Source organism: Bos taurus, chromosome 14, assembly GCF_002263795.3.
Source record: "Bos taurus isolate L1 Dominette 01449 registration number 42190680 breed Hereford chromosome 14, ARS-UCD2.0, whole genome shotgun sequence".
Classification (NCBI taxonomy): Eukaryota; Metazoa; Chordata; class Mammalia; order Artiodactyla; family Bovidae; genus Bos; species Bos taurus.
In genome coordinates, this window is record NC_037341.1 from 58,865,179 (window position 1) to 58,890,410 (window position 25,232).

Consider the following 25,232-nt stretch of genomic DNA (forward strand, 5'->3'; position numbering starts at 1 on the left):
CCTATACTATATCTGACAATTCCATTGCATTTATTTTCTTCAGTCCTTAAACTAACACTGAATTTCCACTCTATTGTTGGGGACTGAAAAAAAAAATCATGTTTTTGATTCCACTGTTATTCTATCAAACTCCCTGTAACATTTTACAAAATGTTCATACTGTTAAAATTTGTAGTTTCCTGACTTACATTTCCTTGTACTTTTCTGAGTTAAATATGTTATTTAGAGAGGAAGTCATACTCCAAGGCTTGTAAGGGAATTCAGAGAAATAGATATTTTTATACAACTAATGGGTCAAGTTATCTTGAGTCCAAATAGCTATTAGCAGTGCAGAAGTGAAAATGTCCACCCCACATTCTTGAAGCATCATGGAATTTTCCTTGGTTTCTCTACAGCTTATAAAAAGAGCAGTAATTTAGAAATATGGGGAAAAAACACAACCTTCCAGAGCACAGCCTACCTGCCTTCTATTCCTGAATTTGTAATTTATAGGCCAGCTTTACTTGGTCACATTTGGTAGCACAAAACATAAGCTGGCAAGTAAGAGATAATTCTCATCATTAATTTATTCAGCCACTTACTTAACCTCCATTCATGGAGCACACATTATGGTCAAGGCAATGTGGAGCCCAGAGGGTCAAATATTACATGGACTGTTCCCTCCAAGTGCTCGGTCTGTCTTTATAAAAGAGTGTGGCAGATTTCCCCTCTCCAGTTCCACCATGGGGGATTCTTCAGCCTTAGATCACACTAGATCTATATACTGAGGTGCCAGTGAGTACTTGTGAAAGAAATGTTCAACTCTCAAAGACATGTCATCTTTTAAAAAACCTCTGACACAGGAGCTGCTGCTGCTGCTGCTAAGTCGCTTCAGTCGTGTCCGACTCTGTGCGACCCCATAGACGGCAGTCCACCAGGCTCCCCCGTCCCTGGGATTGTCCAGGCAAGAACACTGGAGTGGGTTGCCATTTCCTTCTCCAATGCATGAAAGTGAAAAGTGAAAGTGAGTCGCTCAGTCGTGTCCGACCCTCAGCGACCCCATGGACTGCAGCCTACTAGGCTCCTCCGCCCATGGGATTTTCCAGGCAAGAGTACTGGAGTGGGGTGCCATTGCCACAGGGGCAGGTTACACAGAGACAATATGAAACAGTTTAGTACAATTTAAAAGGCTGTCAAAGTGACAAACTCTTGTGTGTTCTGTTACAATCTGGTCATTTTTAAACTATGTTACTTTGGATAATAGTTTATTCTCTCTGAGACTCAGTTTATTTTTCTGTAAAATGGGGTCATAGCTCCTACTTCATAGGGTTGTTTTGAGGCCTGTAATTGTATACACATATAAAATGTAACCCAGAGAAGGGGCTCAAGCCTGTGTGATTCAGGCAAGAATGGTATGTCCCATTTCTCACTTTTGTTTTTAATTGGAGTCTATTGCCTACTTTGGAAATTTGATCTGAAATGTGCTAAGACCTTGCAAAACTGGATTTGTGGCTTTCTCAACTACATCTGCTTGTAATCTTTACCCCTAAAGAAGTCCCAGTTGCTTGTTTTAAAAAATTAAATGTCAATCTATGTACCAAGGTGGCACACTGGTAAAGAATATCTCTGTCAAATAGGATATGTTGGTTCAATCCCTGGGTCAGGAAGATCCTCTAGAGATGGAAATGGCAACCCACTCCAGTACTCTTTCCTGGGAAATCCCATGGACAGAGAAGCCTGGCAGGCTACAGTCCATGGGGTAGCAAAAGGTTGGACAGGACTTAGAGACTAAACAACAACAACTATGTACCATGAAGTAAGAATCACATACACCTGCTTTGATACATACACTGTCCTCCACCTCCCTCAATCACTGTTTCACCCTCCAGAGCCGCAGAAAATCAGCTTTTTCTGTTTCGTTCATAATCACCCCCTTAAAGCCTATCAGAATGTCTAGCACATGCAGGCAAACCATACATATATGGGAAATGTTATACATGGAATCCAGAAAGACAGTAGTGATGAACATATTTTCAGGGCAGCAGTGGATATGCTGACACAGAGAAGAGACTTAAAGACATGGGCAGAGGGGGAGGAAGGAGAGGGTGAGATGAATGGAGAGAGTGACATGGAAGCGTGTACAATACCGTTTGTAAAATAGCCAGTGGAAATTTGCTGTATGACCCAGGGAACTCAAACTGGGGCTTGTAACAACCTAGAGAGGGGGGAAAGGGTGGGAGGTGGGAGGGGGGTTCCAGAGCAGACATATGTATACCTATGGCTAATGCATGTTGATATATGGCAGAAACCAAAGAACACGGTAAAGCAATTATCCTTCAATTAAAAATAAATAAATTAAAACATAATGCATATATGTGAAATGAAGGGATGTCGTTATCCCTGCCATTGGTCAGGAACACTGAGGAGGCATCCTCCCCTCGCCTCTACCAATAAGCAAGGTAAGAAAGCAGACAGGGTCATGATGACTGAAAGGAATTCATGACTGATTTCCTTCATGGATAAAAGCACCCATCATTTTACTCTGAAATCATGGGTAGTGATGAACACTATTTATACTATGTTTTCTCCTATACATACATACTATGATAAAGTTTAATTTATATGTAGAAATTATAAATTAAATTTATATGTAGTGTATCATGTACTCTGATTATAGTTCAAGATAGTAATAAATTAAGTTGAATTTCTTGCCTCTAAGAACTCATTATTGAGTTGGGTAGTGAACAGAGCAGTCTCTTCATAATCCATGGTTTCACTTTCCAAGATTTCAGTTATCTGTGGTCAACCATGGTCCAAAAATACTAAATAGAAAATTCCAGAAATAATTCATAAATTTAAACTGTGTGCCTTTCCAACGTACTGTCCTGTTCCTTCCTGTCCTGGACGTGGATCGTCCCTTCGTCTGGCATATCCTCACTGTATACACTGCCTGCCTGCTCAGTAGCTGTCTTGGTTTTCAGGTTGACAGTTGTGGTATCACAGTGCTTGTGTCAAAGTCATCCTTATTTTACTTACTAATGGTCTAAAGAGCAGGAGTCGTGATGCTGGCAATTTGGATATTTTCTCACTAGGCCTAATTTATAAATTAAACTTTATCATAGTATGTATGGACAGGAGCAAAGATGGGCTCAATAAAGGACAGAAATGGTATGGACATAACAGAAGCAGAAGATATTAAGAAGAGGTGGCAAGAATACACAGAAGAACTGTACAAAAAAGATCTTCACAACCCAGATAATCATGATGATGTGATCACTCACCTAGAGCCAGACATTCTGGAATGTGAAGTCAAGTGGGCCTTAGAAAGCATCACTACGAACAAAGCTAGTGGAAGGTGATGGCATTCCAGTGGAGCTATTTCAAATCCTGAAAGATGATGCTGTGAAAGTGCTGCACTCAATATGCCAGCAAATTTGGAAAACTCAGCAGTGGCCACAGGACTGGAAAAGGTCAGTTTTCATTCCAATCCCAAAGAAAGGCAATGCCAAAGAATGCTCAAACTACCGCACAATTGTACTCATCTCACACGCTAGTAAAGTAATGCTCAAAATTCTCCAAGCCAGGCTTCAGCAATATGTGAACCATGAACTTCCAGATGTTCAAGCTGGCTTTAGAAAAGGCAGAGGAACCATAGATCAAGTTGCCAACATCCGCTGGATCATGGAAAAGGCAAGAGAGTTCCAGAAAAACATCTATTTCTGCTTTATTGACTATGCCAAAGCCTTTGACTGTGTGGATCACAATAAACTGTGGAAAATTCTGAGAGATGGGAATACCAGACCACCTGACCTGCCTCTTGAGAAACCTGTACGCAGGTCAGAAAGCAACAGTTAAAACTGGACATGGAAGAACAGACTGGTTCCAAATAGGAAAAGGAGTATGTCAAGGCTGTATATTGTCACCCTGCTTATTTAACTTATATGCAGAATACATCATGAGAAATGCTGGGCTGGAAGAAGCACAAGCTGGAATCAAGATTGCCAGGAGAAATATCAATAACCTCAGATATGCAGATGACACCACCCTTATGGCAGAAAGTGAGGAGGAACTAAAAAGCCTCTTGATGAAAGTGAAAGAGAAGAGTGAAAAACTTGGCTTAAAGCTCAACATTCAGAAAACAAAGATCATGGCATCTGGTCCCATCACTTCATGGCAAATAGATGGGGAAACCGTGAAAACAGTGTCAGACTTTATTTTTGGGGGCTCCAAAATCACTGCAGACGGTGACTGCAGCCATGAAATTAAAAGACACTTACTCCTTGGAAGGAAAGTTATGGCCAACCTAGATAGCATATTAAAAAGCAGAGATATTACTTTGCCAACAAAGGTTCATCTAGTCAAGGCTATGGTTTTTCCGGTGGTCATGTATGGATGTGCGAGTTGGACTGTGAAGAAAGCTGAGCACTGAAGAATTGATGCTTTTGAACTGTGGTGTTGGAGAAGACTCTTGAGAGTCCCTTGGACTGCAAGGAGATCCAACTAGTCCATCCTAAATGACATCAGCCCTGGGATTTCTTTGGAAGGAATGATGCTAAAGCTGGAACTCCAGTACTTTGGCCACCTCATGCGAAGAGTTGACTCATTGGAAAAGACTCTGATGCTGGGAGGGGTTGGGGGCAGGAGGAGAAGGGGATGACAGAGGATGAGATGGCTGGATGGCATCACTGACTCGATGGATGTGAGTCTGAGTGAACTCCGGGAGCTGGTGATGGACAGGGAGGCCTGGAGTGCTGTGATTCATGGGGTCGTGAAGAGTCGGACATGACTGAGCGACTGAACTGAACTGAACAGATGTAAATGAGAAAACATAGTATAAATAGTGTCCAGCACTGCCCATAGTTTCAGGCATCCACTGTGGGTCTTAGAAAGTATCCCTCTCAGATAAGTGGAGGTGGGGGGAACTACTGTACACACACACAGGCAATCATTAAGATAATTCACATGTCAAGGTGAATCATACAAACATCACTTGTTACAGGAGTTGGGAGAATAGAAAATTATCATACCTACAGTAGTTGGGAAGCCTTAGGGAAAGAGGTGGAATTTGAGTTCTCATGAAGAATGTATAAGACTGATATTGTGAAGAGGAGTCTTTTGCCCTAGCAAAGGAACCCAGGTTGGGAAGTGTTCTGTTTACTTTTGGCCATCACGGCAAATTCAAGAGAATTGGATTCTTACATAGCTATCTTGAATGTGGGAAATCCACCTATTTGTTCAGTCTCACCTTCTTCACCTTTAATTACAAGGCTGGTACTTTGGTTGTTTTCAACTAATTCAGAGGCCAAAACTGACAAATGAAGTAGAGTAATGATCCCTTGTCAATAAATACTACTACTATGAGACCACTCCAGATGAGTTTTCAGAGCCTGAAAATCAAAAAAATAGTTTTCTATGAGTCTAAGCTTATTCATTGTTATGTGTGAAACAGAGCTACAAAAAGGTAAGAATCCAAATACCTTATAACCTTGCTAATCTCCAACTAGCTCTTATCAAATGGCATATTAAAAATATCTTTGGAAGGGATTGTCATGATCCAAATAAAGAGATGCCTTTTATTATGAACCAGGAGGGTCTTCATGGTCAAGGGTGAATTTTCTATGATGACTCTGGGCCCAGATGTAGATGTTTTCCAAAACGAATGATCTGTTCATATCATAATAGAGCAACTATCTGAGGCATAATTTCTGTCTGAGTCTTTACAGTTAAGAGTGCTTTCCATTAAGAGCTCTCATAAATTGGTAGATTAGAATAACTAAGCAATGCACATTGAAACTAGTCACCTTTATGTAACATCTAGTTAAAGTTTTTGATCAATGTTAACTAAAATTGCACAATGAGGTTCCTAAAAAACAGAACCATCATTTTTTTTTGTTAAAATTGAATGAACAACTGAAACCGCAAACCAAAAAGCATAATGTGTGATGAAATATCTAGAATATAACTGCTATATTACTTTTAGTAATGATAAATGTTCATTTTAGAACCATGGGTTCATCTGTATTTAAGATTAGCTTGAATTCTGATACAACTACGGATAACAAGTATAATGTAGCCTCAGATCAGATCAGATCAGATCAGTCGCTCAGTCATGTCCGACTCTTTGCGACCCCATGAATCACAGCACGCCAGGCCTCCCTATCCATCACCAACTCCCGGAGTTCACTCAGACTCACGTCCATCGAGTCAGTGATGCCATCAGCCATCTCATCGTCTGTCGTCCCCTTCTCCTCTTGCCCCCAATCCCTCCCAGCATCAGAGTCTTTTCCAATGAGTCAACTCTTCGCATGAGGTGGCCAAAGTACTGGAGTTCCAGCTTTAGCATCATTCCTTCCAAAGAAATCCCCGGGCTGATCTCCTTTAGAATGGACTGGTTGGATCTCCTTGCAGTCCAAGGGACTCTCAAGAGTCTTCTCCAACACCACACTTCCAAAGCATCAATTCTTTGGCGCTCAGCCTTCTTCACAGTCCAACTCTCACATCCATACATGACCACAGGAAAAAATGTAGCCTCACTGTTATACAAAAATAGCTACCACTGTTTGTGGAGTAAATAAATAGTGTGTGTGTGTGTGAGATTTTCAGCTGCCAAGCATTATCTTGTATAGGCAAGACAATGTTCAGAAATGCAGTGGGTGTCATGATTTTGTTTCCTTTCACTGATGCCAGTGAAATGTTTATAAACGTTTATAAATGTTCCCATCTGAGGCAATGAAAGACACTGGTGATTATTGCTACTGAAGTAATGTCTTGGATGTCCTTTGGTATTCACAAAGCAGACGCTTAGGAAAGTCTGTTGGAAGCACAGATGACTTCCTATTAATATTATTAATATGCATTTGTCAGTGTCACAGGTAGTCATGGGCCTTGCCGTCCATTACTGTACCTGTGTAGGTATTAGGAAATTCCTAAACTCTCCAACCCCTGGAGAAGGAAATGGCAACCCACTTTAGTATCCTTGCCTGGAGAACCCCATGGTCAGAGGAGCCTGGCGGGCTGCAGTCTATGCGGTCACAGAGTTGGACACTACTGAAGCGACTTAGCATGCGTGCATACTCTCCAACATGCCTTACATCAGATATTCCCTGACTCACGGCATTCCAGCTTTAGAGTTTCCTTGGTTACAGAAGTCTTGGGAAAGAGGGTGCTAAGATTCTATTGCTCAGCGAATACTTGAATAATGGGGGAAGTGGGTAGGGAGAGAGGGGTTCCAGAACTGATAAGCAATTCTTTGAAGTTATTTTTTGCCAACATGATATTGCTTCAGAACCCCAGAAGCTCAGAAGAAGGAGGAAAAACAAAAGAGGTAAAAGTAGAATGAAGAGAGCCCACCACATAACTTTGCTTAGGGATAGCTCTGCTCATCCACCATATGCATTTCCACATTGGAGCAGGTCACTACAGAGTAGAGTGTGTGTGTGTATGTGTGTGTGTGTGTGGGTGTGCACACGTGTGATTAAGAATATGGGGTATTTGGTTCAGTCACAAAAGAATATCAATAGATTCACCAACCACCATGCAAACGTTGTCATTTCAGGGTATTTATCAGTGTATTTTGAATTACAGAGTCATAAAATACATTCCAAATATATTAACTATGGCTTTTGGTCTGGATGTGGAGGACTATTTTTAATATGTGCTTAGATTTTCATTTTTAATTACACAGGTGACTGCTTAAATGTTCCCATTAATATAGAAAATTAAAATGTTTGTTTAATAAGTTGAAATTGATCATTGTTTTTATATTTTCATAAATAGACTGAAAGAGGCTTTCATCATATATCTTTTAAAGCAGAGATATGCATTTATGGTTACTACAAAGTTACCGTCTTCACCTTATGAGTCTAATATGCAGCCAGAGAAAGTCACGGGGCCGCTATAAATTTGGAGATAAAATGCCTTTAGACGTCACTCTAACAAGACTTGCGTGCTATTAGTATTCTCTCAGGGATCAATTTTAAAAGTTGTAACATAATAAAAAATGGTTGGACTATATTTCCCCACAGCTTTCGTTTTATTATGTTGCATGAAATATGCCTTTATTGGCTATAGCATTACTGGAAGTAAAATATACTGGGCACTGAAAAATTCTGTCACTTTGTATTAGCTGTAAATTATCGACTAGTATAAACCCTAATTTCATTTGTCACATTCTGTTGCATTGCTGCTCTTCCTTGTTCCCATTCTGTCATTCTGGCAGGCCCGCGCTGCCCCAGGTATCACGGCATCGCCATCTGCACCCGACATCTGTCTCTCTATTGATCACACGGGTTTAGCACTTGATCAAACAGAGCACAACAGAATACATCTCTTTTTGCAATACTGCCAATGCCAACTGCTGCATGAAATCTACTACAAAAGCTTCCTTTGCCTAGTTGAAAACCTGCATTTGTGTAGCTCTTCTTTGCTATATAAACCTCAGCATTTTCCCCCCTCTTCCATGGAGCCTTAGTTATATGAAAATAAATCTAGTTTTCATATATTTGAGAATTAATCAGGTTCAGTGTGGCCAAAGCCGCTGATGACAATGAGTTACCAGGAGACATAAGGAAGATGATGTATGTTTTTTAGGCCTACCTATGTGAAAATCATGGCTCCTACTCTCTTAGGCTGTTTGGGGGCATTTGTCAGGATGCATGAAATCTTGGACTGGCCAACAGGCTTTTTCACATTTTATCTAGCAGCTTTGGTGGTATGTAACAGGACCTTTAAAGCCATCTAAGCCCTGAGACAAATGTTTCACTTTGGTGTACAGGGCTCAAGCATTTCTGAGCCCTCTAGGTTTCACCAAGTATAGGGAACCCCCTGTGAAGTCTATGCAACAACTGCAGATTTTTAGTTAGCTACAGGGAAGAGCAGCATATTTCCCAAAGGACTACAGGATTTTTACCCATGTGACTCTCACTCATCTTAAGGTAGGAACATATGAACAGCCATGAAAACCAATGCCAAGATGCTGCAATAAACAGCCAGCACAATGGGAAGATAAAGCTATGGGGAGATATTCAAAGAGAGTAAAAGCCAGGATAGTAGCATTTTTAGTTCCCAGAAACACAATAGTAGGATTAAGGTATGTAGTTATTTTTGTTTTCATATTTTCATACTTTCCACAGTGAGACAAATTGTTTCCAAGGAGAATATCTTATACTCACCATGTAAACAAATAAAAATGCCCCTAAAATTTTAAGACAGATAGCCATATCATGTTTAAAACCTATTCAATATTTTACCAGCCAGAGATTGTATATTTTATTTATAGCCTTAAGATGACTTTGGGGAAAGAGGGTGTAGAAAAAGCCTTCAATATTAAAAGTGATCTAGTTAAAAAAAATTTTTTTTTATTTTAACCGACTCATGACAGTTATAAAATTATCAGTATTAGTTACATCATAAGAACAAGTAGATTCTAGCAATGTATTATTCATAAGACATTTTGTAGCCAAATAAAATTAGAGTGTATAGTTGTACCAACAAATTAATATTTTAGAGCTAATTGAAATTGTTCTTCCTATAAAGATTAAGCCTCTTCTACCCAACACACTTCAGTCATTAAAATAACACTTTCAGTGCCTTGTCTAAATGATGCCTGACATTAATGCAAAGCTATATTAAAGTACTCAAATGACCAGTTCTTTTGTAATGTATTCTATACGATCAGACATTGGGTCAGAGTTGGGCAGTGTGTATGAAGTAGTATCAAGTGGAAGCTAATTAAACTATATTCTCCATAGAACTTTACAGAAAAAAGAGACCAATAATCATCAGAAGGTATTCTGAAAATGGCATTTCTAAAAGGCTTGCAGTATGCTTTAATCTCCTTGCATAAGGGTAATTTTTGACATAAAGGTTTTATTGTAGGCTCAAAACTTCAGTTGGAAAATAATTTTTTACTATGTCAATAAAGTCATTATGAAGACTCTCAAATGCTTTTCTTATATGCTTTTTATTTCCTAGAAAAATCAAGTTTCATTTTCAAGACAATAATGGTTTCAGTATTTTGCCACATTTTCATTTTGCTAAATATCTTCCTGAAAATGGAGTTAGCCTTCCCTGCTTCTGCTGTTACAATTACTATACCTGAACATATACACACACACACACACCACACACAAAATTTCCCCTGACCATCACAAAATGAAGGAAAGCAGACACACTTAAGGTCTGTAGCTATGGCAGACTTGTCATCCACTACGAAAATCCTCCTAACAAGAGCTACTTAAATCTTCTACAGCCAGGGCCAATTTTGCAACAATCATGTTTGGGCTTACAAATCATGTCCAGGTTTTGTTCTCTGTTATCCCTCAGACACATCTGTGTTAAAAAGGGGGAGGGGGGAATCACATGCTTTACCTTCATCGATAGAAAAAAATTAGTCACTACCTCTTTTCTCTTACAATTCAGATTTCTTACATTCTTTTTGAAAAATTAGATTCCACTGAGAACAGCAGGTCACAGAACAAGAAATTCAGGTACAATATTCATCTCTAGAGATCAGGGGTCCTAGACAAAGACTTTGCTCCTGATGTCTTTTATTCAGAGAATTTTCATTGATGTCACTTCATCTCAAACTTTTCCTCCCTGCATGATATGACAGAGCTTCCGAGCCTGAATGTACTACTTCCTGCTGTCTAGAATAAAGCACACGCTTAGGAAGGAATAATTCGATGTCTGACGCTACATATTTTCAAGAGTGTAGACAGAAGAAATTCTTTATAAAGCCTGTTAAATATAGATTTATAGTTGAATATTTGCTTTTAAATTAAATAATTCAACTATGTCTTAATTTAAGCCTTCTTATCAACAGAAATAAAGCAACCACATCCCTAATTGTTCATAAGTGTAATTTGCCCTGATTCTCATTCTTGTTTTTGGAGTCAAAGGAAATTTTGTTGATTCTAACCTAACAATCCCCCACTCACCCCAGTGGAAAACAAAGGTGAATTTCATTTGTACTTTATTCCTACAGTACTGATGGGAGATTCAACATGATCATGATGACTGTATTTATGATAGTTAATTAGTAATAGGGGAAAATATCAGGCAGTGAATATTTGCCTATAGTATTTAGCAAGCACGAATTAAAAACCTAAGCATAAGTATTGTTAAGATATGTAATAGCATACTAGAAATGCTAACACTGTTACAAGACCTATTCCGAGTATAAACATTTGCAGAAACATCAGTACAAAATCCTATGTTCACGTAAAAAATATCACATTTAACTATCAGCAATTATTTGGTATAAATAATTGAAGTATTATTTTTATTTCCACTTTTAATGAAATTTTTGTCCCACTTTGTGGTAGAAAAGATGCATTGTTACATTATTATATCATGTAGCAATTAACATATGGTTAACAACAAAAAAAAAGATTTTATTTTTCTACCAAAGTGTCTTCAAAATTTGAGGCAGATTAATCAGATTGTCCAACATCATACTTTGGTTAAATGTAAAGTTACTTATTATTTAATGTATTTAGCTTTAATCATTGACACTTTAGAAATCCAAGTGTTTTTTCCTTTCACAAAAATTTGGTCTTCTCCGGTAGCAGTTCTTTTCAACATAATTCAGAATTCCGGTAGTAATCCCAATTGCAAAAGGAATTAAGAGAAATTTAATAATAAAAATGAAGACTATTTCCAAGGACAGTTTCTATTATAACATTTCTAGTTGAGCGATGAGACTTGCGTGAACTGTCTGAGGGTTCAGAGGAGCTGTCCATGGGTGGGCTCTGTGTATAAAGTTTCTGGTGTGGTTTCTATGGCTCCCCAACCTCCAAGTGTGAAAAGTCAGGCATCAGCGCTACAAAACCCATCATTAGAATTTAAACCACTGATCTCTAGAACCTAGGATTTAAATTCCCAGCATATCATTATGTAACACAAAAAGTCACTTGTCATGGTGGAAATTGCAGCTAATTCCAGGCATCCCACAGCCCTTCGTTTGGTTTGCTAATGAGGAGAGCTGAGAGAGGAACACGCCCCCTTTGGGTGACCCTCGCTTCTTAGGTTGGTCCTGCTCAGGTGTGTCGGAGATAGATCCAACACAGTCAGAAACCAGATGCCTACAGAAAGCCCAATGTACTTTTTTTTTACACACTCAGAAAAGGATTCTGAGCTCTGCCTCCCTGCCCCGCCTCAACCTCCCAATTATATCCTGAGAAATTCTACTCCAGTGGTTTGAAAAACCTATACAAACTGTTAGGGGTCCTAATGAAATTTCTAAAACTACAATTTGTATTTTAGATCTCCCTGTGTATTTACGGGGAGAAAAAGATTTTCTACTTTCAAATGTCTATAAAGAGAGGCAGAAAAATATTTGGACAATTATATAGAGAGTTTATGACTGTAACAATATGAGTTGAGAGGTAAGGGCTGGAAGCACATATGACTTTGCGTGTTCTTGAAATCACTCCTAAAGTTCTTTTACAAACGAGGTGGTTAATTATTAAAACAGAACAAGTGTTGTTTGCTTATTCCATATAGTTATGTTAAATCATCAGCTAAGCACTATGTAGAATGTTCTGCGTTGACAAGGAAGGAGAATATGTACAGGGGCTGCAAAATATGCGTGTAGTCACCACAAACAACTGTTTCCTGTTTATGACAAAGGAGTAAATAATCCATTGATCTGGCAGCGGGGCACCTGCTTTGCAACCAACTCCGTATCAGTAGTCCCTGAACCCTCATTATTTTTCCTCAATTAAAGTTCATAGTCTCGGGAAGTCTGTGCTGAGCAGATGTACAACTGTTCTTGACGACGGAACACAGAAGAATCACAAATTTAGAAAACTACTGCCATTTCATAAACCCCCGAATCACACCATTTGTTGTGGGTAAGAAACATTACAAACAATATGTCTCTTTTATAGGCTGCTAAGCCAGCACGTTACAGAAAAGAATATTAAAGTTCAAAAACTGTCACATGAGCAGTACATTATGAATACAGTAATGCATTTTTTTATGATTCAAATAATGGTTACTGAAATGAAAGAAAAATAAAATCTTTAGTGGGTTATAATGTAGAAATTGTGACTGCGAATTAGACAAAATTGGAAACAGGAGAAAAACCAAGCACAAAGTAATGATCTGCAGAGAACTACAAAATGTAATAACGGATGAATTGCAGAAATATGAATTCGACTAATGCTAGTTTTATTTTCATCTTTTGCATAATTCTGAAATCTATGAGCTCTGATCATTAAGGCAAACTATTTAAATAAAAAATGCAGTGAGAATCCAGTTTCAAATATAACTAAGACACACTTGGCTGAAGAACTTTTTTTTTTTTTAAACAATCTACCTAAGGTCAAATAGCACAGCATCATTCATTTAAAAGGCTATATAAATATAGCTTCCATCACTCATAAACCTCCTTTGTGCTTAAGAAAATGAGGAAGAGAAGCAAGCAGTCAGGGAGATGTTCATTTCCATTTTATTTTTAAAATGTTATCTCCATAAGACACTGAAATACATATTTTGCAGTAAAGAAGATGAAGCTCCTATACGACATTTCTAGTTCTTTCTCTCAGCATAATTCTGACTCCACAGTATGTGCTCTACAGACTGTAGCAGATTGTGAGTCTTGAGGTCAGAGTATATGCTTGAAGCATCAATGGCTACACCTGTCATTTTAGTTTTCCTGGGAAGAATGTGTTATTGTTTAATGCTGTAACATGCATTCGTTACAATCTGACTTCCAATCTGACTGCAATGGAGGTGACTTTAACTACCCATTACCAGAAATATTTCAATAATATTTCAACTTCTAGTCTCTGTTATAATTATTTTACTTTAATTATTTGAGATGCAATTTTTCCTATCCATGCAGACTCCTACAATCCATTTTGGTTTTCCTGTGAAGTCATAGAACAGTTTGAAAAAGTGGAAATAAATCAGGTTTTACTTTGAAGTGTAATAAAAATGTTTAATTCTGTATGATATGATTATTGGTAGAGAAACATTTTCCTTCTTCACTTTTCCCTACTATTTACGTCTGATTAACATAGAGAATATCTTGAAGAAATTATCAAACCTGTTAGGAAAAATCTACCTTGTATTCACTTAAAAGCCTGCATGCTAAACTGATAATTCAGTTATTCAGGGCTTGATGAGAAAATGATCTCCCTCAGAGAAAGGGTAAAGTTAAAATATCCTGAGTGATCGCAGCTGTCTTAGCAGCTTTGTTCCAGGGTAAGCCCATTTTTATGACAATCCTTCTTGTATATTTCTTCCAAAATGGATTTCTTACATTTACAAGTAAAATGTCAGAGTTTATTTTAAGATACTTTTCACTAATTTCCCTCATGGAAAGATTGGTTGTGGTCTACCAATGCTCCTCTGAATCAGGCAAACTGTGAAACTACTCTTGATCATTTCAGCCTTAAGAAAACAGCTCAACATGTAGCGACCAAAGATATATTGTCAAAATAGACACACATGCTACATGGAGTAAAATCCCTAATTTCTCAAGCACCTCAGTAAAATCGTGACAGAAATAACTTCCTAACACAAAACACTCATAATATAGAAATGTGCACTGTTTCCATAATTCCCTGATTTTACTGTACTCATCTAATTCATTTTCCTTGAACAATATTGATTTTAAAATCACAATTGAATATACTATTTATGAAACGGTATTTTTCAAATAATTAAGTTTGTTGCAGAGACAAGTACAGATTGCTGTGGCTGCAGAGCTCTGCTTGTAAACCCTTCTGGAATCCATTCTTTGATGGGAGGTAAGTTACTCACATTCCCTGAGTCTCAGAATCTGCATTTGTAGCATGTGAATAATGCAGTCTATGGTGATTTTTTAAAAAGATAACAGTAAAATAGAGCTTCCATGGTGGCTCAGCAATAAAGAATCTGCCTGCTAATGCAGGAGACGTGGGTTTGATTCCTGGGTTGGGAAGATCCCCTGGGGAAGGAAATGGCAACCCACTCCATTATTTTTGCCTGGAGAATCCAATGAGCAGAGGCGCTTGGTGGGCTACAGTCCATGGAGTCTCAAAAGAGTCAGGCATGACTTAGCGACTCGACAACAACATCAACAGTAAAGTAGCATTCTCATCACACAGTAGGTATTCAATAAATATCAGTCCCATTCTTTTCCCTGTGTTTTGACCTTGACAAAGCATTAAAGTACACGTTTCTCATTCTCATTTTTGGCCACTAACACTCACTAATGTGGCCAAGGGTATTAAAAAGCAGAGATATCACTTTGCTGACAAAGGTCACTATAGTCAAAGTTATGGATTTCCAGTAGTCATGTACAGATGTGAGAGTTGGACCATAGAGAAGGCTGAGAACAAAAGAACTGATGCTTTTGAATTGTGATACTAGAGAAGACTCTTGAGAGTCCCTTGGACTACAAGGAGATCAAACCAGTCAATCCAGGAAATCAACCCTGAATATTCATTGGAAGGACTGATGCTGAAGTTCTAATACTATGGCTATCTGATGCAAAGAGCCGACTCACTGGAAAAGATCCTAATGATGGGAAAGATTGAAGGTAAATGGAGAAGGGGGCAGCAGAGGATGAGATGGTTAGACAGCATCACCAACTCAATGGACAAGAATCTGAGCAAACTCTGGGAGATAGTGGAGGACAGAGGAGCCTGGCGTGCTGCAGTTCACGGGGCTGCAAAGAGTCGGACTTAGGGACTGAACAATAACAAAGACTGTGTGGCCCAGGAGAAATCTTACAGACCGTTCCCTCCGTATTTTTCTCCCTAAACTGTTCCTTAAGCTGAAATTCTCAGTTCTTCTGAAATGGGCATCATTTCCAGCCTGATTAAGTACTAGAGAGGATAGCATTTGTCTGGTTAGGTCAATTTTTGCCTTCCTCTCTCTGACTTTCCCTCCTTTTTCCTTCCCCAGCCTTTCCTCCCCATTACCATCCTATCCCCCTCCCTCCCTCCTTCTTTTTCATTCTCTTTCATCTTAAAAGACAGTATTTGCTTGTGATGACCTACCAGTCATTTGGCACACTATACTGGACTGTCCTGGAAGAGGCGGCAGTCCTGGAGGGGAGAAAACCACAGCCATGAGCAGGATGTAACATAAGAAGATATTGCAAGGCAAGTGGGGTTTAGAGCTTCCCCACAGAAAAGAACCTAAGGTGGACTGGGAGCCTGTGGGAGAAGTAATGCAAATTTCATGGAAACATTTTTCTCCTTTTGCCTTTAAATATTTGAATAAAAGGGGAGAATTTATTAGATTTAATGTTTAAAAACATTTTCTCTGCTCTCATGGCATGCCAGGGAGATGTTTGCTTATCTTTCATCATTTTTAAGTGCCTCAGAGATTAGTAATTTTAATTCCTACACATTACAAAGATATATGCAGATTACTTGGTCAGTTTTCTTTTTATATTTAAAATTTTTAGCAGACAGAAGCATTTTTAATATATCTTTGCAAAATCCCCAGACACGTTCGTCCATTTTGCATTTCAGTTTTACATTCCAAAATTTTATTTTGTTCCTTCTTAACGTCATCAGTGAAATTAACTTATGAAAAGGGGACCAAAGATGAATGCTTTAGATAGAAGGTACTACTGATGCCTCAACAAGATCGCTAGCAGTCTGGATAAAGCCACTCTGTCCAGCTAGTTTCCACACTTCAGTTCACGTTCATATTGCCAGTCTCACTTTTCCAAGTAATTTAATGGCAAGAAAATACAGGTTCGCTTCATCAAACATTGTTTCCCTAGATGGTGAAACTTTTGTTATCTTGAAAACTGAGTTAATTCTTTTGATTTATTCCTAAAGGCAAAATTGGCAGCTATGTCAATGCATCTTAATATGTCAATTTGAGAGCAAAGTGACCATGTGACAATTAATGCAAGTAAGTGATACTATCAGTTGAGTACTTTAAACCATCTAGTTTACATTCAAGATTACATTAAAGAAGGAAAACTAAATCTTAAAATATATTTTTTTTTTGACTATGCCATGCAGCTTGCATGTGGGATCTGAGTTCTCTGACCAGGGATTGAACCTGAGCCCTGGCAGTGAGAGCACCAAGTTCCAAATACTGGATCTCCAGGGAATTCCAAAAAACCTAAATCATTTTTTCAGAGAGCTTTTAATTGAAAAGTCCTCTTCATTTGTGTGAGTCAAAAAACCCATTGCCGAACAAAAAAAGTCACCCATTATTTACCTTTCAAAAGACATTACCCACAGCATTTTATGTCTATTTTTTTTTTAAATGTATGTTATGCTTCTTAGGGTTCTTAGTTTAGATATACACCATGCAAATACAGAAATGATTCAGTTATGCTTTACTAATGCTTAATAAATCAAGATTGCATAATGAAGAATGCACTGACATTCTAAACCTTAGCCTAACATTTAATTAACAGATCCAGTATGTATTCTCCTTTGAATTTAAAAATTATTGTATTTGGTCTATAGTCTTCCTCTAAAATGACCTTGATTTTAAAAAACTCTTCATTGCTTATTTCCACGATGAACAGAAAAAATTTTTAGAAAAAATTAGATAAACTGATTAAGCATAATTAAGCATAATCAGTTTATCTAATTTTTTCTAAAAATTATTTCTGTTCATCAGAGAGGGCAATGGCACCCCACTCCAGTACTCTTGCCTGGAAAATCCCATGGATGGAGGAGCCTGGAAGGCTGCAGTCTATGGGGTCTCGAAGAGTCGGACATGACTGAGCAACTTCCCTTTCACTTTCCACTTTCATGCATTGGAGGAGGAAATGGCAACCCACTCCAGTGTTCTTGCCTGGAGAATTCCAGGGACGGGGGAGCCTGGTGGGCTGCCATCTATGGGGTCACACAGAGTCGGACACGACTGAAGTGACTTAGCAATAGCAATAGCAATATATATGAATCATCTTAGTAACGAAAGCTTTCTGTCGCTCTAAGATTTTGTGGCCTCTACCTCAACAATTCAATAGATTCAGATTAAATAACAGGAGATAATTTAGGGAGATTTTATATAAGAATAATGAGAGCAATGTTCAAGCACAAAGATGGTTACTCCATTAAGGCCACCAATGGAAAAAACAAAAACAAAAACATCATTCTCCTACAGAAATATAAATGTATGTTGACCAAACTCTACATACACTGAAGTAATCTAAGCAAGTTGATTGGCAGTCAAACTTGCCAACTATTAAAGGAGCTCAACCTCAAAATATTAAGCCTACCATCTATGTGTGAAAACACGAATTGTTTCCACTTTGAAAATTCCATTTGCTACTAATGCTTCTTGTGAGAGGTTGAAAGATTTTTTTTCAGAATCACTTTCTTTTCACTAGTGTTAGCACACTAGTATATTTAACAGAGACATTTACATGCTTTGCATTTTAAGTGCCTCGGAAATCCAAGCACAGAGCCTGCACATTTCCGCTGCACCATCAGATGTAATGAGTTATGGTACTATCGGCATGTTGATAAGCTATAGCCCAAAGAAGAACAAGAAGGAAGTATAAAAAATATGGCCAGAGGATGGGATAAAATTATCAGCTAGTGTGTTTTCCTGTTTGGTTTTAATCTACATTTAATTAAATTCTTATCTTCTGTGTACTTATGGTCGCATTTGAATGGCGAGACTGCATTCATTATGAATGGTAAAACTTAACTCAGAGAACATTACATGTGGCTTCTTTAAAAAAGAGAAGAAGAAAAACGCTGTCTTTATTCTTTATACTCAGGTCTTATAAAAAGAGACCAAACTCTCTCTTAGGTCAAGTGCAGTAGCACTTAACCTTTGGGTTAACTGATTTGGAAAAGTTGGACTTAAATCAATTTTTAATGCTATTTTTTATTTTTACAATTTGGAAATGTTATCAAATTCTGAGCTTGAACAGAGCTGGCAAGGGAAGCACTGAAGTGCATTAAGGAAATGCCTTCTTCATTCTTAAAAACAGAGATGATAACAGGAAGTTTTTATTAGTGCTGCAAAATGTGTGCATTAGTCTGCATCCTTAATTATTAAAATCATTACATTCCCTTGTTTTTATATGCTGAAATAAGAAAAAAAAATGCCTTAGTTACTATTTAAAGGTTTTTTTTTCCTTGTGTCACAGACTCTTTGAGTTCATTCAAGCATCCCTATATTTCAGAAAAAATCACACAATGCTTTGAACATAGCATTTGGTTACACACATACTGGTTTCATAGCGCTTCAGTTTTGTGCCAGGAATGTCAGGGCAAATTGAGAATATCCTGAAAACCACTGGTATCTGCAATAACAAGCAGGGTTTCCTAGGTCAACTTGAAGACTGTGTCAGCCTTAACAAAGGGAAACAGAGGCAATGTTTCTGATTGAGGTTTCAATGTATATTAATGAAGAAGTGAGGTTTGAGATCAGATTGGCTATCCCTATTGACCAAAATTCACCAAAAGCTAGAACAAAACTTCTCCATAGTTACTATACTACACACACACACACACACACACACACACACACACATGCTGAGAGAATACAAATGAATATGTCTCATATTTTTATAGCTTTTCTTAAAAGCAGTAGTTTATGAGTAGTACTTGTGTGCTAGTGAAATAATCACATTTCAAATGAGTGTGTGTTTTTACCCTGTTATTTTATGCAATGGGGAATACTAACTAGGAGAGGCTTAACATTCCAACTGAATGCTTAAATTTATTTATTTATTTATTTTTTAGGTATTATTTTCTTTTTATAGATTAGAAAGTTGAGAGTCAATGAGATTACATAGCTTACTCACAGCTAGTAGGCGGCAGACCAGGATTCAGGTTCTTGTCTGTCTCTGTTCAAATACTTAATGCTTAAATTTAAACACATATAATTAAACAACGTAGTTACCAATGACATACTGGCATATTTCTCCCAAATATCATAAATACATTGGGAATGACTCCACTTTTGAAAGGAGCTGTAAACATCCCTACAATTGGGCCAAAAAAGTTTTTATCTGAAACACTGGACAGTCCAAAACTTTGATGTCTAATAGGATGAAAAGACCTTCTATTAAGCTAGTGACCACTCATTTTCTCAGACCCCAAAGAGGAGAAAAGATTTTCAGTATATATCCCTTATACTTCAAAGGTTTCTTTTTAAAATAAGCATTTTTTTTTGGTTGGGCATTTATACAATTCAGCAGATGAAATGTCATTCTCTTGTACATAAGTGAACATTAAAATCACAACAGGGAAGAATTAAAAAAACAGTGATAAGGTGGTGCGGTGGTAAAGAATCTGTCTGCCAATGCAGGAGATACAGGAGATGAGGGTTCGATCCCTGGGTCGGGAAGATCCCCTTGAGAAGGAAATGGCAACCTACTTCAGTATTCTTGCCTAGAAAATTCCATGGACAGAGGAGCAACCTAGATGTACATCAGCAGGCAAAACAGAAAGCCCAGAGATAAATCCACACACCTATGGACACCTTATCTTAGACAAAGGAGGCAAAAATATACAATGGAGAAAAGAGAATCTCTTTAACAAGTAGTGCTGGGAAAACTGGTCAACCACCTTTAAAAGAATGAAACTAGAACACTTTCTAACACCATACACAAAAATAAACTCAAAATGGATTATAGATCTAAATGTAAGATCAGAAAATATAAAGATCTTAGAGGAAAACATAGGCAGAACACTCTCTGACATAAACCACAGCAAGATCCTCTATGACCCACATCCCAGAGTAATGGAAATAAAAACAAAAATAAACAAATGGGACCTAATTAAACATAAAAGCTTTAGCACATCAAAGGAAACTATAAGCAAGGTGAAAAGGCAGCCTTCAGAATGGGAGAAAATAATATCCAATGAAACAACTAACAAAAAATTAATCTCCAATATATACAAGTAGCTCATGCAACTCAATACCAGAAAAATGAACAACTCAATCAAAAAGTGGGCCAAAGAACTAAACACACATTTCTCCAAAGAAGACATACAGATGGCTAATAAACACATGAAAAGATGCTCAACATCACTCACTATTAGAGAAGTGAAAATCAAAACCACAATGAGTTATCATCTCACATAAGTCAGAATGGCTGCCATCAAAAAGTCTACAAAAAGTAAGTGCTGGAAACGAGTGTCCACAAAAAACAAGTGTGGAGAAAAGGGAACCCTCTTACACTGTTGGTGGGAATGCAAACTGGTACCACCACTATGGACAACAGTGTGGAGATTCCTTAAAAATCTGGAAATAGAACTGCCATATGATCTAGCCATCCCATCGCTAGGCATACACATCGAGGAAGTCAGACTTGAAAGAGACACATGTACCCAATGTTCACTGCAGCACTGTTTACAATAACTAGGACAAGGAAGCAACCTAGATGTCCATTAGCAGACAAACGAATAAGGAAGTGTGGTACATATACACAATGGAATATTACTCAGCTACAAAAAGAATATACTTGAGTCAGTTCTAATGAGGTGGATGAAACTGGAGCCTATTACACAGAGTAAAGTAAGTCAGAAAGAGAAATACCAATACAGTGTATTAACACATATATATGGGATTTAGAAAGATGGTAATGATGATCCTATATGCAAGGCAGTAAAAGAGACACAGATGTAAAGAACAGACTTTTAGATTCTGTGGAAGGCTAGGGTGGGACGATTTGAGAGAACAGCATTGAAACACGGATATTGCCATATGTAAAATAGATGACCAGTGCAAATTCGATGCATGAAGCAGGGCACTCAAAGCCGGTGCACTGTGACAACCCAGAGAGATGGGATGGGGAGGGAGGTGGGAGCAGGGTTCAGGATGCGGGGGACACATCTGCATCCGTGGCTGATTCATGTTGATGTATGGCAAAAACCACTACAATATTGTAAAATAATTAGCCTCCAATTAAAATAAATTCATGATCAATAATATTACATGGGTTGGTAGTGTTTTCCAGCAAGCATACTACCTTTCTGTAGTCCATTCATTCTCCAACACCCATTCCCCTTCCATTCTCTTAACTTTGCTTCCTTATTAACTAAGAAAATTGTAGTCATCAGAAGAGAATTTTATTTCCACCTTGACAGCACTCAACTATAGGTAATGTCCACACACTCTGCTGTTATGACTATTATTTTGGATGTGCTTACCATGCCTTTATTTAAAGCCACCTTCCACTTTGGTGTTAGTTACTCCCCATTTTTCCTGTAAGCCTCAATTTTTCAGTCTCAACGAGATCATTCCTATCAGAATGAAAACATCATACTTTTTTGTATGTATTTTTTTTGTATCTTTATTGTAAACAACAGCAACAACAAAAACCCTCTAACTCTTATTTATCTGCTCACATTTAAAGCAAGGGTTTCCCAGGTCGCGCAGGGGTGAAGAATCCACCTGCCAATGCAGGAGACACAACAGACACAGGTTAGATTCATGGGTCAAGAAAATCCCCTGAAGGAGGAAATGGCAACCTACTCTAGTACTCTTGCCAGGGAAATCCCATGGACAGAAAAGCCTGGTGGGCTACAGTCCATGGGTTTCGACACAACTGAGCTCACATGCTCTTCAAGATAATTAGAGATACCAAGGGAACATCTCATGCAAAGATGGGCTCGATAAAGGACAGAAATGGTATGCACCTAACAGAAGCAGAAGATATTAAGAAGAGGTGGCAAGAATACACAGAAGAACCATACAAAAAAGATCTTAATGACCCAGATAATCATGATCACTCACCTAGAGCCAGACATCCTGGAATGTGAAGTCAAGTGGGCCTTAAGAAGCATCACAAAGCTAGTGGAGGTGATGGGATTCCAGTTGAGCTATTTCAAATCCTAAAAGATGACACTCTGAAAGTGCTGCATGCAATAGGCCAGCAAATTTGGAAAACGCAGCAGTGGCCAAAGGACTGGAAAAGGTCAGTTTTCATTTCAGTCCCCAAAAAAGGAAATGCCGAAGAATGCTCAAACTACTGCACAATTGCACTCATCTCACACACTAGTAAAGTAATGCTCAAAATTCTCCAAGCCAGGCTTCAACAATACTTGAACCATGAACTTCCAGATGTTCAAGCTGGATTTAGAAAAGGCAGAGGAACCAGAGATCAAATTGCCAACATCTGCTGGATCATCAAAAAAGCAAGAGAGTTCCAGAAAAACATCTATTTCTGCTTTATTGACTATGACAAAGTCTTTGACTGTGTGGATCACGACAAACTGTGGAAAATTCTGAGAGATGGGAATACCAGACCACCTGACCTTCCTCTTGAGAAATCTGTACACAGGTTGGGAAGCAACAGTTAGAACTGGACATGGAACAACAGACTGGTTCCAAATAGGAAAAGGAGTACGTCAAGGCTGTATATTGTCACCCTGCTTATTTAACCTATACGCAGAGTACATCATGAGAAACACTGGGCTGGAAGAAGCACAAGCTGGAATCAAGATTGCCGGGAGAAATATCAATAACCTCAGATATGCAGATGACACCACCCTTATGGCAGAAAGTGAAGAAGAACTAAAGAGCCTCTTGATGAAAGTGAAAGAGGAGAGTGAAAAAGTTGGCTTAAAGCTCAACATTCAGAAAACTAAGATCATGGCATCTGGTCCCATCACTTCATGGCAAATAGATGGGGAAACAGTGGAAACAGTGGCAGATTATTTTTCTGGGCCCCAAAATCACTGCAGATGGTGACTGCAGCCTTGAAATTAAAAGACGCTTACTCCTTGGAAGAAAAGTTATGACCAACCTAGATAGCATATTAAAAAGCAGAGACATTCCAACAAAGATTCATCTAGTCAAGGCTATGGTTTTTCCAGTAGTCATATATGGATGTGAGAGTTGAACTGTAAAGAAAGCTGAGCACTGAAGAATTGATGCTTTTGAACTGTGGTGTTGGAGAAGACTCTTGAGAATCCATTGGACTGCAAGGAGATCCACCCAGTCCATCCTAAAGGAAGTCAGACCTGAATATTCATTGGAAGGACTGATGTTGAAGCTGAAACTCTTAACACTTTGGCCACCTGATGAGAAGAAATGACTCATTTAAAAAGACCCTGATGCTTGGAAAAATTGAAGGCAGGAGGAGACAGGGATGACAGAGGATGAGAATGCTGCACAGCATCATCGACTTGATGGACATGAGTTTGAATAAACCCCAGGAGTTGGTGATGGACAAGGAAGGTTGGTGTACTGCAGTCCATGGGGTTGCAAAGAGTCAGACACGACTGAGCTGAACAGAACTGAACTGAGCACACATGCAGCAGTAGCATTTAAAGCAAAACTCCTTGAAATACTTTCCTCTTTTTGTGCTCTCTTAGTTGAACATTTCAACAGCGCTTACTTCAGCATCTATTGGTTTTCTTGTCAATATCATCAAAGTGAAAGTGTAAGTCGCTCAGTCATGTCCGACTCTTTGCAACCCCATGAACTGCACATTCCATGGAATTCTTCAGGCCAGAATACTAGAGTGGGTAGCTTCTCCCTTCTCCAAGGGATCTTCCCAACCCAGGGATCGAATCCAGGTCTCCCGCACTGCAGGCAGATTCTTTACCAACTGAGCCACAAGGGAAACCCAAGAATACTGGAGTGGGTAGCCTATTCCTGCTCCAGTGGATCTTCCCAAGCTAGGAATTGAACTGGGGTCTCCTGCATTGCAGGCGGATTCTTTATCAACTGAGCTATCAGGGAAGCCCGGATATCAGCAAAGCCATTGCTAAATCCCGTTTCTTGGATCTTGTCTTACTTCAACATCAGAAAAACAGAAAACAGTTTCTCTGTGAAAACTTTTCTGCCCTTGGCTTTCCCTCAGCACCGTCTCCTGGTTCTTCCAATCTCACTGGCAGCTCCTTCTCAGTTTCCTTCGCTCAGGGTCTTCTGAGTTCATTTGCCACACTTCCCTCCTCCTTCATTTTGTCCGGGCACTCTAGGTTGCCCTGCTGTTCATGAAACATGCCAATGCATTCTTGCTTCTACCGTGGATATTCCTGCCTAAGACAATTTCATGACTAGACTCTTTATTCCCTTTAGAATTTCTCCAATGCCCCCTTCTAAATAAGGTCTTCCTTCACCATCTTATTTTATTTTGCCACACCAGCAGCATGTGGGATCTTAGTTCCCCACCCAGGGATCGATCCTGTGTCCCCTGTATTGGGAGCACAGAGTTTCAACCACTGGATCACCAGGAAGTCCTACTATCTTATTTTAAATTTCAAACCTCCCTCTGGGTTTTTTCTGACTTCTTTTTTCTCTATAATGCTTTTAAACATTTAACCAAGGATACATTTTGTGTCTTTATTTATCATCTTCCTCCT

General features: G+C 38.6%; 1 protein-coding gene and 1 pseudogene across 1 annotated transcript in view; one reads left to right on the top strand and one right to left on the bottom strand.

The window, feature by feature from the left end:
• The window catches only part of ZFPM2 (zinc finger protein, FOG family member 2), a 524,880-nt gene that overhangs the window by 46,496 nt on the left and 453,152 nt on the right, over positions 1–25,232 (bottom strand).
• The window catches only part of LOC132342238 (large ribosomal subunit protein uL11-like), a 58,017-nt pseudogene that overhangs the window by 30,101 nt on the left and 2,684 nt on the right, over positions 1–25,232 (top strand).